Genomic DNA, 13,298 nt, shown 5'->3' with positions numbered 1-13,298 from the left:
GAGACCCCCTTACTAAAATCTTGTGTTGGCGATGAATCAGTATTGGGTGTAAAAATATAGCTAAAGTTACATTTTTCAATTGATTTTTACACTCCGTTTGTGAAAAACGCTTGTTAAAAGATATATTTTCAATAGTAAGTTACAGCCATATACTTTCAAGTGTTTGGATGCCCCCTTTTCTATATTTGACGAATCAATTGTGTCACTTGCGTCAAAAAACACTGTCGCTGATTAGGATCTTTAGGACGAAGAAAACGTATACGATAGCGATTTTATTTTTCCGCTAATAAGTTAATGGAATACCTATACCTAGACTCAGGCCCGGATTCCGTTCGCAATAACACCTATCTTTCGACCAAACCACCCCAACAGACGATAGTACAACATATTATTACTATTTCGAACATGCGGGTCACTTGTTCAAATCCACCCCCTGCGCACGCGTTGGATCGCGGCCACCTTTCGTTGATCGTAAATAATTTCACCTTTTATACAATCGCAAAAATTAGCGAAAACTGCATTTTTGGTGTTTTTTTCACTGCCATATTAAGTTGTATTGTTATTTGCGACTGGGGGAGAGAAATTGTTTAATGATCGTGTTTTAGATTACATTTGTTTACTGATTTGTTTGTTTGATAACGTTTCCAGGAATTAATTGACTTAACTACTCGTCATAGTAAATTTAAATTGGTGTAATTGACAACATTAAAAAAAGTTAATTATCTTGCATGCTTGTTTTTTTTAAAATAACGGGTTAAACGAATTAAACATATAATATATTTAAATAATGACTAAGAGTAATGAGGATATAAGAAAATGGAAGCCTTACAGAGTTTCAATCAATGCTGCCTTTTCATCAAGCCAAATGGATTCCGGCGTTCCGGAAGGCCACTAAATACCATCCATTGGGTGTATATGGTGGAACTATGGGCTGCTGGTATAACATGGTAAGATGCAAGATGACTGACGAGAGAAATTATGAATATCTTAGCGTAAAAAACCATGAAATTGTAAAAAAAATCCTGGCATTATTTGCTGTGTTTGTAACACTCTATGTAATTGTAGGTGTATTAATTGCATCGGCAACATTGTCGTTAGGATGTCTTCAACGTATTAGCGACTAAGGAATTCTCATACCTAAAACCTTCACTAACTGCATGGTGTTCATAATATTATCTAACTGGGGAGCAGGCGTAGAAGAAGAAAAAATAATCATCATTACGAAGTTAGCAAGATTTAATAATTATGTATAAATCAACATATTATTATTCTATTGGGTGAATCAGCTGATGGACGACGGCCTCTCCAAGCTGATTACACTTCTCTCGGTACAGTGTATTGCATTACTGTTCTTCCGTAGCTACTCAACTATATCCTCGATCCAGCTGCTTTATATTGTCCACTTTTCAGATGTTTTCGACTTCTTGATTATCACAAAATCACTAGATTTATGCAGCAATTATCTCGTCTTAAAATAAATAATATATTCATATTTTCCAGTGCAGTAAATTTCTAAGAAGTTACTAAATAATGTTTTTATACCCATGTATTCTATTTATCTGTCGTTACTTACCCGTTAAAATATCATCATCATCCGGGGCGCGACAACCCGGTGTGGGTCTTGGCCTCCTCCAACAGCTCCCTCCACCTGTCCCTATCCAGTGTGGCCGCTTTCCAATTCGGTACCCCCAGAATACGGCAGTCACTGGCAGCTCCATCCAACCAGCGAATCTTTGGCCTGCCTCTTCCTCTACGCCCTATTGGATTGCTGGACATCACTCGGCTGGGCTGGGATTGAACTGGGCTGCAATCTTTGTACAGTCCGTAGAGCTCAGCATTATATCTTCTCCTCCAATTGGTGCCGTCCCTGATCGGTCCATATATACGACGAGAATGTTTCTTTCAAAAATGTTCAGGGCTCGTTCATTTCGCAGAGTTAATGTCCAGGTTTCCGATGCGTAGCTGAGCACTGGCTTTACAAGTGTCTTGTAAAGATTGCTTTTAGTTAAAATATGATGTTATGTTAATCTATGGAATTTAACTGGATTGTTACATATAGTTTAATAATATAAAAACAAATATCAAATATCACAAATTTTGTATATTCGTCAATGCAATTTTAAATAATACATAGTGGATACCAATCGTGAATTTAGCATGGATCGATAGGCTAGTGATTTGTGAACCAGGGCTCGAATCAGTGTCACTAGATAAAATTTACAATATGTTCTAACAGCAACAGTGTGTATTTTTATCGAAGGATTCTAATATTTGTAGGTTTATGACATTCTTTCTGTCTACCTTCCTCTTTCTACACCCTTAATACGGGTTAAACGAATGTCTGACAAGTCACAACCATTCCTCGTAAAAAAAGATTGTTAAGACATCTCAAATAGGTATCAAACGAATGAATTTAAATAAATTGCATTTTTCTGAAAGTATTATTTTGTTTGTACAATAGGTACGCTGGTCTCCAGGTATGTATATAAATTAATCTATACATTCTATACTATTGAATAAAAATGGTGTTTTTAGCTTGTAAAGACTTCAGAAGAATATTAAGGCTATTTCATGTTATTTTTAGTATGTTCAGATATTTAAAAATTTTATTGCACGCAAATTACATGCAATATAATATTATGTAGGTAGGAATATATTGATTGTAGGTACTACACATATTGCAAAATGTCCATCATAATATGTAGGTACATACAAATAAATTATTATAATAATAATAATAAATTTGATTCAATCGATAAAATAATAAATTTATTCGTATGACATTTTACTTAGGAAAGGTTAACATATTAATTATTTTAATATATTGTTCGTTAAATAACGAACTGCGTTACTAGCAGCAAGTAGACTCTCAAGGTGCATACAATTCACTTATTATGGAATAAATGTCAACTGGCAACATTTTATTGACTAACGAATTTCTTTAACCTTATCGAGTTGTGCAAAAATTTAATGATACAATATCTTGAAAAATAGTTCCATGTCATTTATACGTATGGAAATTGGTCGAAACCATCAGGCCGATTTATAAATGTCACGAAAATATTCAAGTCAAATGGGATTCACTGTGACTTAATAGTAGGTATGTACAGTGACGTCCTATGGCGGTTGGCTTGCCATGTATTGCATAAAGGTGGTACATTATAAAGGGCGACAAATGAAGGAATGGCTACAAGTATTATAACGTTTAAAAGTGGTAACAGTTTTTCATGAAGTAAACGATGTTGTCACTTCACTATAAAATACATAATATCGACATCTGAGTTTAAAAGTAATCGAAGAATAAAACATTCTGACAATATAACTATTATGGTATTATAATATCCATTGTAATACATATTGTTATGGCAGTTTATCACGCAAACAAAATTTTCAGAAGGTTGTCTCCAAACCTGTCAGCGCCACAAACATATATGTACCTAAAATCACCACTGTTTGAGAGTAGCATTATTTGTGAAAATACTCAGATTATTTTGTATATTTAGGGTACTTACTATATTTTATTCCTTTTTCTTGGCGAGAAAATGTATGACAAACGAATTCTCCATCAACGCTGTATTCGAATAAACTCTTAGTTCCAATGTATTATCTTTTAAGGGTCTTAAAATATGCCTTTTCCTAGCAACACTAGACCTGATTAACTAAGTAGAAACTAACGGTTGTTATGTATCAATTTTTTTTACCTATTGAAAATATTATTGATCCAATACATTTTTATGGACAAAAGCTGTAATATAATTATTGATGGAATCTACTACTAGGTACTAAGGTAATGGTAAATATTATTATTTTATGCTGGTAAGTGGCAAGGTGCTTACGACAGCGGGTACCTTCATATCCACTTAATCCTAATTGTAAAACAGTCGTTTACTTGAACTATATGTTGTATATCATAGTATTACTAGTATTTTTCTATTTATTCAATAAAATATTCAAATATTCCTTTAAAACTATTTATATGTTGTCAAAACCTCATTTGTTGGATACCGCCCTTTCCTTAATATCAACAATCGGGCGAATGAACGGCCCTGATTATTTAACTAAACGTCAAAAATGTGTACTTATGCGTTAAACTTATGCGAAATTAGCTAAAAGCCTATTCTATACTAGGGTAAATCAATAATTGTTAGAAATGTCCATAACGTTTATCTAAGGACTCGGGTAAGAGCACCGCTAGGTATGAGTTATTTTTTTTACATCTCAATGATATACGACCAACTCTTTCCGGTAAAACAGCTCACGGTGAATAATTGTGCTATGATGAAATATAATACATGTAACCATCTTACAAAATACATATCTTCGAAAACACATTTAAGAACATATTAGAAAAATCTTAAAACAAGTGGAATTGGTATATAATATAATATACATAAGTACGTTTGTTTATTTTATTTATTATTCAATACCTATTGAATATACACAAGGTTTTAAGAATGTTAATTATTAGTTATTTATATTTATAGATATCTGTGTTCTAACAATATTTGCAATATTATGAATGCTTTTCTTAAAATGTATGCCTACGCCATAATCTCAATGGCGCTTTATTCAAAACTTTCGCAAAGTACATAATATTGACTAATATCTTGTTATATTTAATTACTATTGAAGTTAGAGGGTTTTCTAGCAGATCGCAATGTATGATGTAGTCTAAGAGATCGCATAATATTTTTGTGCGCTTGGTATGTTACATATTGCGTAGGGCTTGTCCAATTAATGGGCATTATGTTAATAGTATTATTAATCCGGTAGTTACTCTGAAGGGAATTTATTTATTCCTACGTCAACAAAGGTAAGCTAATGAACACCGCGAGTATGGTATTATAAACTGTTTGCCATTTACGTGGAATATTAAATACCAATAAAATGGAATGTTTTTGCAATATTTCGTTTCATATTATTCCCCCAATGCACCAAAGTGTATGTAGTGTGTACTAAAAAGGCAATACATAAATACATCTGCCATACGGGTAGGAATGTAACGATCGTATGACTTGAAATCCATAATAATAATAATATGTAACATAAGTATTTATATCTAATAAGTATATTTTTCATAACAGTTTTTTTATTGTAATATAAGATTTCTATTAAGTATAAGAATATTTAATATTGCATTTCAGAATTCTTAGATGCTCTTCCACAAAAAAAATATGACTTAAGTAATTGAGCATACCGCATTTTCTCAATAAATACAATATTTTCTTTTTCTTTTGACCATGTCTTATCCTAATAGGATCACATGGGCCTTCATGGAGTGGAGGTTTATATCAACAGATTTCTGTTTTTACGAGAAATGGATGTTAGCTACTTACTCAATCTATTAGTTATATACTCTGACTACATACACAAATTGAAAAATGGGAACCAAGACATTATAAGCCGACGCGTACGACGCTCGCCTATCGTGAGCGTTACGTAAGTATTAACAATTATTAAAAAAAGATGATATGTTAATGAATGCTTGGTTATGAATAGTTATGTCATATAGACTAGGTAGAGGTAATATTTTGTTCGGACCAAAAGAGTATAGGGATAAATTAAATTTGTCTGTGCTCTGAAACAAAATGATAAAATTATTTTAGAATTTTAAATTGAATATAATTGCTTTAGTATTTATTATCCAATACGACCATTTCATTTATTCTGGTACCGTACCTAGTCTGCCCATGCCAAGCGGTAACATGTTGCCTTATTTTATCGTGGGTCTCAACCCGGGTTCAAATCCCGGGTTTGGCAAATTCACATGTTGTTTTGTGAATCCAGATTATGGAACGAATAGATTGAGCATGTATCTAGCATCCACTTCTCGTAAAAAAGCAAAAATCTGTTAATACAACCTCCACTCGTGGAGGTCTATATATTATGATCGTTCATCTTGGATTTTAACATGGTAGTAGCTTACAAAGTAGTGTCTCGAGTCCGGGTCTGGCATATTCATATTTTATTATTTTTAAATATGTATTTGAACCCAGAATATGGATTTAGTAGGTTAAGCAAATGGCTGAAATTCATGTCTCGTAAAAAAACTGCTAAGAAAGTTTTTTGTGAGGCAGAGAAGATACCAGCAAATTGTTTTTTTTTTGTTTTCATTTTAAAATGGAGTAATTTTTACCATAACTGGAATACTTATCTCAAAAATACTTCGATTTATCCATATATTAACCCTTCATAACAATATAATATAAGATATTCCTACACCTTTTATGTGAGAATTTATCATTTTCTTAAAAAAAATACATTGTCACCTGTGCCTACGGTGATTTCAGGAAGTCAAAAATACATCTGTCGTAACTGTCAAGTAAAATTCAATAATCAAGATAAGACATTTTAAAGCCCTTCACAAAAGGTAAATGCAAAATTTGTGAGATAAATATCCATGATTAGGCATGTTGGATAAATAAAATACCAAATATAAAATACGCAACGCTGCATTAAAGAAACTTTAATTTATGTACTTACATTAATTTGTATACTAATGTGACTATACTAATTATTAAATTAATTAAAATTAATTGAAAAAATGGAGATATTTTCGTGTTGCCAAACATATGGATATTCTATTGTATTTTTCCATATTTCAATCGATTCTTTATTAAGGTGAATACTCCACCTATCAGAGTCACCTAGCGGAAAAAATTCAAAGCTTGTATTTGAGACATTTTTTTACTGTTGATAATTAATGTGTTTTACCTAATAAATCCGTATCTAAAAACAAAAAATGTTATTTAGGTATGGTCCCAATATTGAAGCTCGATTTGATATAAATAAAAAGGATTTCAAGTTATACACATTTATATTTTTTATAAAAAATATTAAAACCATGAATCAAAAAATCTCCTCATTACAATAAGTAATAGGAAATTTAATAATAAATATGACCATAAACTAATACATATGTAATAATAAGATGGGATCTTTTAACCAATTCACATTTTATAACATTTTTTTTTATCTTAAAATAAAAAATATTTTTCTTTTTAATTTTTTCAGGTACATAATTATTAATTAATGTTTAAATTGTAAATTATTAAAAAAAAATCTCAAATTGTATGCTTCGTATTTTTCAGCTAAGTGCCTCTGGTAGGCAGAGGATTCGCCTTAATGTAGTTATTTCATTTTAAAATATACAACACCTAATTTTAAAATAAATATGAAGTGATAATAATATGTATTTACATTAAATTTATTTTAATAAATTTTCTAACAAATTGTGCACAGTCGTCAAATATTATCAACTAGGTAGGTAGATACTAACTGTTTACTGTCGTGCAAATTTTAATACTCTTCAAGCGTCTTAGCAGTGTTATTTAGGGGTTTAAAAAGCAGGTGTGCCATACGCCATATTATACAACAAAGGTCTCAATCTTTGGGTGCTATCAAGAGCCTCCGCACGCGTTCACAAATCGCCGTGGGCCAATTTCAGCTGCGGCAGTATTACACGTCAATAGTGATAATATTATGGAGAAGTGTTATCAATACTTAGTTATCATTTTGTGTGATAATTATTTGTGATATTACTGAAATCACTTCAATATTAAATTTAAATAAAATACGCCAATCCTAATAATAATGTTAATAAAATTATATCTATTTTATATTTTTTATTTAAGTATTTTGTATAAAATTATTTGTGTACTCACGGTGCCCTTGTTGGTAGATATTAGATTTATACTTTTTCATTTACAACTGAATCAAATTCAGTATCAGAGCGCTATGGAAAAATTGAATGGATAATAATCTTTATATATATATTTTTTGTTAATATAACCTCCACTATAATATTCCTCTTGTGATGCAAATGAAAAATGAAAATAATTTTTTTTTTTAATGTATTTATCTTCGGACTTCCGGTCTGCCTTTTGAGCTAGTGAGATATATCGTAGAATTAACAAAAAAACTTTTGTTTCAAAACCAAAATACTAGAAGGTACACTACTATATTATTATGTATTATTTTACGGTTCCTGTGCCTTATGGTATGTACTCGTATTTATAAAAACAACGTTTCCTATAAACAACCTGGCACCTTGCATATTCTTGAAGCCAATTGTCGTCTTAACATATATTCGAAGTCACTCTGGGTCACTCATATCCTAAGGCAGCGATTTCCAAACTGGCGCGCCTCCCTGGGGAGCCGAATATTAGGGCAAAAGCATACGCGATCAAGATGATGAATTTGGATTGACTACTATTGAAAAGTAAAAAAAAATGATGAAATTAATTATCTTGAAATACTAACAAAAAATTCAGAGTGAAACCCTTGTTCAATTTTAGTCGAATTGAAGTGAAGAATAAACCTACTACTCTATCAAGCAAAGCAATCCAAATAAGTAATGTTGCTATTCGTAACATCATATTTTTACGGGATTTGCTGAATTATCTGCGATTTGTTAAACTTTGTGCTAATAAAATAAACAATCACATCCATCACATTAAAAATTAATATATTATTATATACTTATAGTAAAATCTTGTTATTATTCTGTCAATTATGATTTTTTTTGTATTAATACATTTTTTATCATTTAAAAATGTGTGTATTATTTTATGAAATAAGAGGGGAGGAGCCAAGATAATTTTTTTAATGGGGGGCGTAGTAACATGAAGTTTGGAAACCACTGCTAAGGTGTTCGCTTAGTGCTATTGTAATATTAATGTATGAGGAGTGGGATTCACGAATACTCTTGGTACTGCCACAATGATTTAAAATGTATACTATCGTCTCAAGTGTACGAATCACAAAATAAACTGCGTATATTATATTATACAGACGAATTTGAGCGTAGTGGCCTTATAATACTAAATTAAAAGGCGATGAGTGGGATCCACGACCACTGAAATCGTGACCTTTCATGTTTACTATTGTTTCGGGTAGACGAATGTATCATCTTACGGAGGTGAGGAGTGGAAGCCACGACCACTTGCAGGACTGGCACTATAACTTTTCGTTGTGTAATATCGTCTCAGGTAGACGAATTACTAGATAAACTACGTGTCTCATATTATATATACGAAAATAGTCTCAGCAAGACGGAAAAATGTCAAGGGGCTTGGAACGTGGCGGTGCACCGACGGAGCTTCGGCAATCCTGTACTTGCCCTATAATTCGCACAATAAGCATGACAGGATGAAGAAAGTTAGAATGTTTTATAGATTATAATATAATTTTGTGCCGTTTAGGTTTTTAATTTATTGTTTGACTTAAGTACTATAATGTGCCCAGCAATTTGTATTCCATTTTGTTCTATATTAATTTATTTGCATACCTAATAAAGATACTACGAGTACCATAATCATGTAAAGCTTATCTTCCCACAATTATTTAAAATCATTGGTCCATCGAACTACTTTTTTTTACAAACTTATCTTCTTAGTGTCGCATCATGTTGCAAGGCCACGCTTCCAATTTAAAATATGTATGTACAAAAAAGCAATCATTTACTTTTTTTCCGTCTTATTATTGTATCAAAAATACCATTGTATAAAAACCAGTGGTTAAATCATTTTATTGTTCCATACATTCGTATAATATGACATATAGGTATATATACTTTCAAGGACATTGGTTAACACTAAAAAAATAATTACATACACAATGAAAGAAGTAACTAGGTACCTACCGATTTACTAATCGAAATAAAAAAAATCTCATAATGATTCTGATAAATACGTTCCTTAAAATATATACTTAATTCTAAATGCATATAGACGGTTAATAGAAACGATAATAATTGTTTAAGTTATATTAATTAAAAACTATTATACATATATTAGTTTATTTACAAGTAAAATTTTACTCTCTACAATGTAATACAGACTGTGCAATATGAACTATCCGTAATATGAATCCTTGTAAATGAAGGAATCTCCTTTGAAAAGATTTTACCGTCTTATTTGAATGAAAAATAACTTAACTTTATAACGATATATATCAATCTCAATAAGTAATTATGTGTATATTTGAAGAGTTTCAATCGCCCCTTCCTGAAACTTACACACCTACACAAGGCATTTTAATCATTAACTGATATAAATCCACTCCCGGATAAAGGTCTGTCCAGTGCTAACCAATTTTAGCGGCTAGCCGATTCTGTACCTACTATGTATATTGGATAGGTATCATTCAGGCCAATCAATATTAACGCACTGGTTTCTCATCCGGGTTCGATTACATTGTGATGTCACAATTTATATAAACCTGGGCATTTCTGTGTTTCTATTTTCTGTGTACCACTACAATACTAGTTGGAAGTTTGTTTACTGGAAGCCAGGCGGGAACAGCTAGCAATTTTCATAGCCGATTTCGGTAAAATTCATGAATAATTCAAGAATTATAATCTAATTTAACCTAACCTAACCTAACTTAACCTAAGAAATAATCCAGTATATCGGCTATTTTCAAAGTTTGTTTGCCGCTGGCTTTCACTAAACAGACAAAAACTCACTACTTCAATCATCACTGCCATCGGGTAAGCTGCTTCCACTTCTCTCGGTCCTGTGCGTTGCATTGCCAGGTACTTCCGCAGAACTTTATCATTTCATCGATTCAGCGGCCTCTAGGTCTATCTTGCGGACGTTTTGTACCGCTTGAATACCACTGGATGACTAAATTTGTCCAACGATTGTCCCTTATTCGAGCTATGTGTCCAGCCCATATCCATTTGAGGCTTTAATGAACTCTATTACATCGCAAACCCTTGTCTGTTTCCTTATTCACACATTCCTCTTTTTGTACTTTCGCGTCATGCCCAGCATGCACCTCTTCATACCACGTTGTGCTACTCTAAGTTTCTGGATCTTTCTTTTACTTAGGGTCCATGTTTCACACGCATGGGTATCACGACTATAAATTATGCAGTGTTAATAAAAAATATACTTATTAACTTGTTGGATATTAAATTGGATACCAAATTTTGAAAGTCAGGGAACTTATATGATTATTATTAATTGTTATTATTATAATAATATATTACTCTTCATAAAATGTTCATATTAAAATTTAAAAATAACATTGAACAACAAATAAACATCAAAATGTTGTATTTTCTCATTTTTTGGAGTTGCAATATTATTGTGGTGTGCTTTCTTTAAAGATTTACCGCGGTTTTTTGCTGTTGCAGTATTGAAAAAATATGCAGGGGAGGTATTTCAAATGCATCAGCTGTGACGCAGGGAGGTATTTATTTTAAAAAGTGGATATGTATAACTGCTATCATTGGTGTGTTATAATTATTTTTATGTTTTTCAAAAACCCTAAACGGTTAGTTGAGTTGAACGTGTGATGCTTCGATGCGCTGATGATGTTAGCATCTAAGGTAAGAATCTGCTAGTTGAGTAGAACGGAATCTAGCCTAGGAGGTGGAGTCAAAGATGATGAAATTATGTCATAGTAGAGGTTTACTTTACTCCACACATGGATTCTCTATCTTTACTATACAGTGCTCTTTAAGAGCGTACTTCAGTGAAACGACAAATAATTTTCAACAGTAGGTGCGACGACATTTCTCACTCGTCACCTGGACTCGCCAATTGGAGACCGACAGTTGAAGTGTGCGCACGTCGATTTGTTTTGTCATGGCGTCGGATGAAAATATTCTTAAATCGTGTAAAAATGACTAAAAAACTTTACGTATGTACTTCAAAAAGAAAACATGTCAATGAATATACTATTATTATTAGTAATATAACAATAAACATAACATTAAATGGACGCATGTTGGATTTTTATGACAAATTATATTTCGTTTGGCACGCGTCATTTGCACAATCCGCGCATCGCCTAGCCACGATCTTTTTAGACCATGCCTCAACTGAAGTATAAGCGTTTTATTGTTAAGGGGGAGACGCATGCCAGCAGAGAACCTAGCGGAAATATCCGAAGCTTGCAATTTGAGATTTTTTTTTGATAATTTACAATTTCAACTGTATTATTTAATAAATTGTATCCGAAAACATTAAAAAGATTTTTTATTTTTTTTTAAACTTAAAGATAAACTTACAATTGTAAAAAAATGTAATAAAATGTGAATTCGTTGCAGGGTCATTAAAATTTAGTTTATTAAGTTCTAGATTTTATGTGGTGTAGATTTTTGACTAATTCATCGTTTTAATATTTTTTATATATATTTTAAAAAACATCGATTTTTATAAAAATATAAATGTGTATAACTTGAAATCCTTTTTATTCATATCAACTCGAGCTTCAATATTGTGACTATGCCTAAAATAAAATTTGATATAAATAAAAAGGATTTCAAGTTATACACATTTATATTTTTTTTAAATCGATGTTTTTTAAAATATATATAAAAAATATTAAAACGATGAATTAGTCAAAAATCTACACCACATAAAATTTAAAACTTAATAAACTAAATTTTAATAAGAAATATGGCCATAAAATATAATGTAATAATAAGATTTGACCCTGCAACGAATTCACATTTTATTACATTTTTTTACAATTGCCAGTTTATCTTTAAATTAAAAAAAAATAAAAAATCTTTTTAGTGTTTTCAGATACATATTTATTAATCACTACAGTTGAAATTGTAAATTATCAAAAAAAATCTCAAATTGCAAGCTTCGTATTTTTCCGTTAAGTGGCTCTTTTCGCCTCTGATAGTATAAGCATCCCCCTTAATGACGATTGCGATCATAGCCTTCATTCATAGCTTTTTTGGTGGATGGTTTCGGTGGAGATATAAATATAAAGGGTATAGCTGTAGTCGCAAATTTTTTTTAAGATAATGGAATTTAAAGATTTCATTATCGGACCCAGTGAGTCCAGGTAGGCGGAGCACGACTAATTAGATGAAATGTAAGTATTTTTTATATAAACTCTTTATTTAATATAATATGAGGTTTGAAATTGGGATTCTACGTACTAACGTGTATCTTTGTATAGTCAAAGTTTTTGTTGTCAGCCACAGTTTTGAAACTTGACGTCTTTTGTATTTTAATAAGAAAAAAATATGGCCCGTGCTTCTTGAAAAATGCAAATAATAACCTGAGATTTTAATTTGAGGTTTCATGTCATTGAAGTACCCATTTTTAAGTATTTTAATTAGGTCTTTGAACTAATAATATTCTGATATTTAATGCAGCATAGTGCTTAACCTTTCATTAAAATACCCAACCATCAGACTAATTTATTCTTGAATATTAAAATCAAATGAAACTTAATCCTTTGATGTTATTATTAAAAAATACAAATCAAAAACTTGTTTATAAATTATAGTACATGCTAACTTTATCTCACCTACTATTTATTAT

This window comes from Rhyacophila brunnea, unplaced genomic scaffold, assembly GCF_057557595.1.
Source record: "Rhyacophila brunnea isolate RB1 unplaced genomic scaffold, BYU_Rbru_1.0 scaffold_2, whole genome shotgun sequence".
In the NCBI taxonomy this organism is placed as follows: Eukaryota; Metazoa; Arthropoda; class Insecta; order Trichoptera; family Rhyacophilidae; genus Rhyacophila; species Rhyacophila brunnea.
This window is presented reverse-complemented; position numbering follows the sequence as displayed.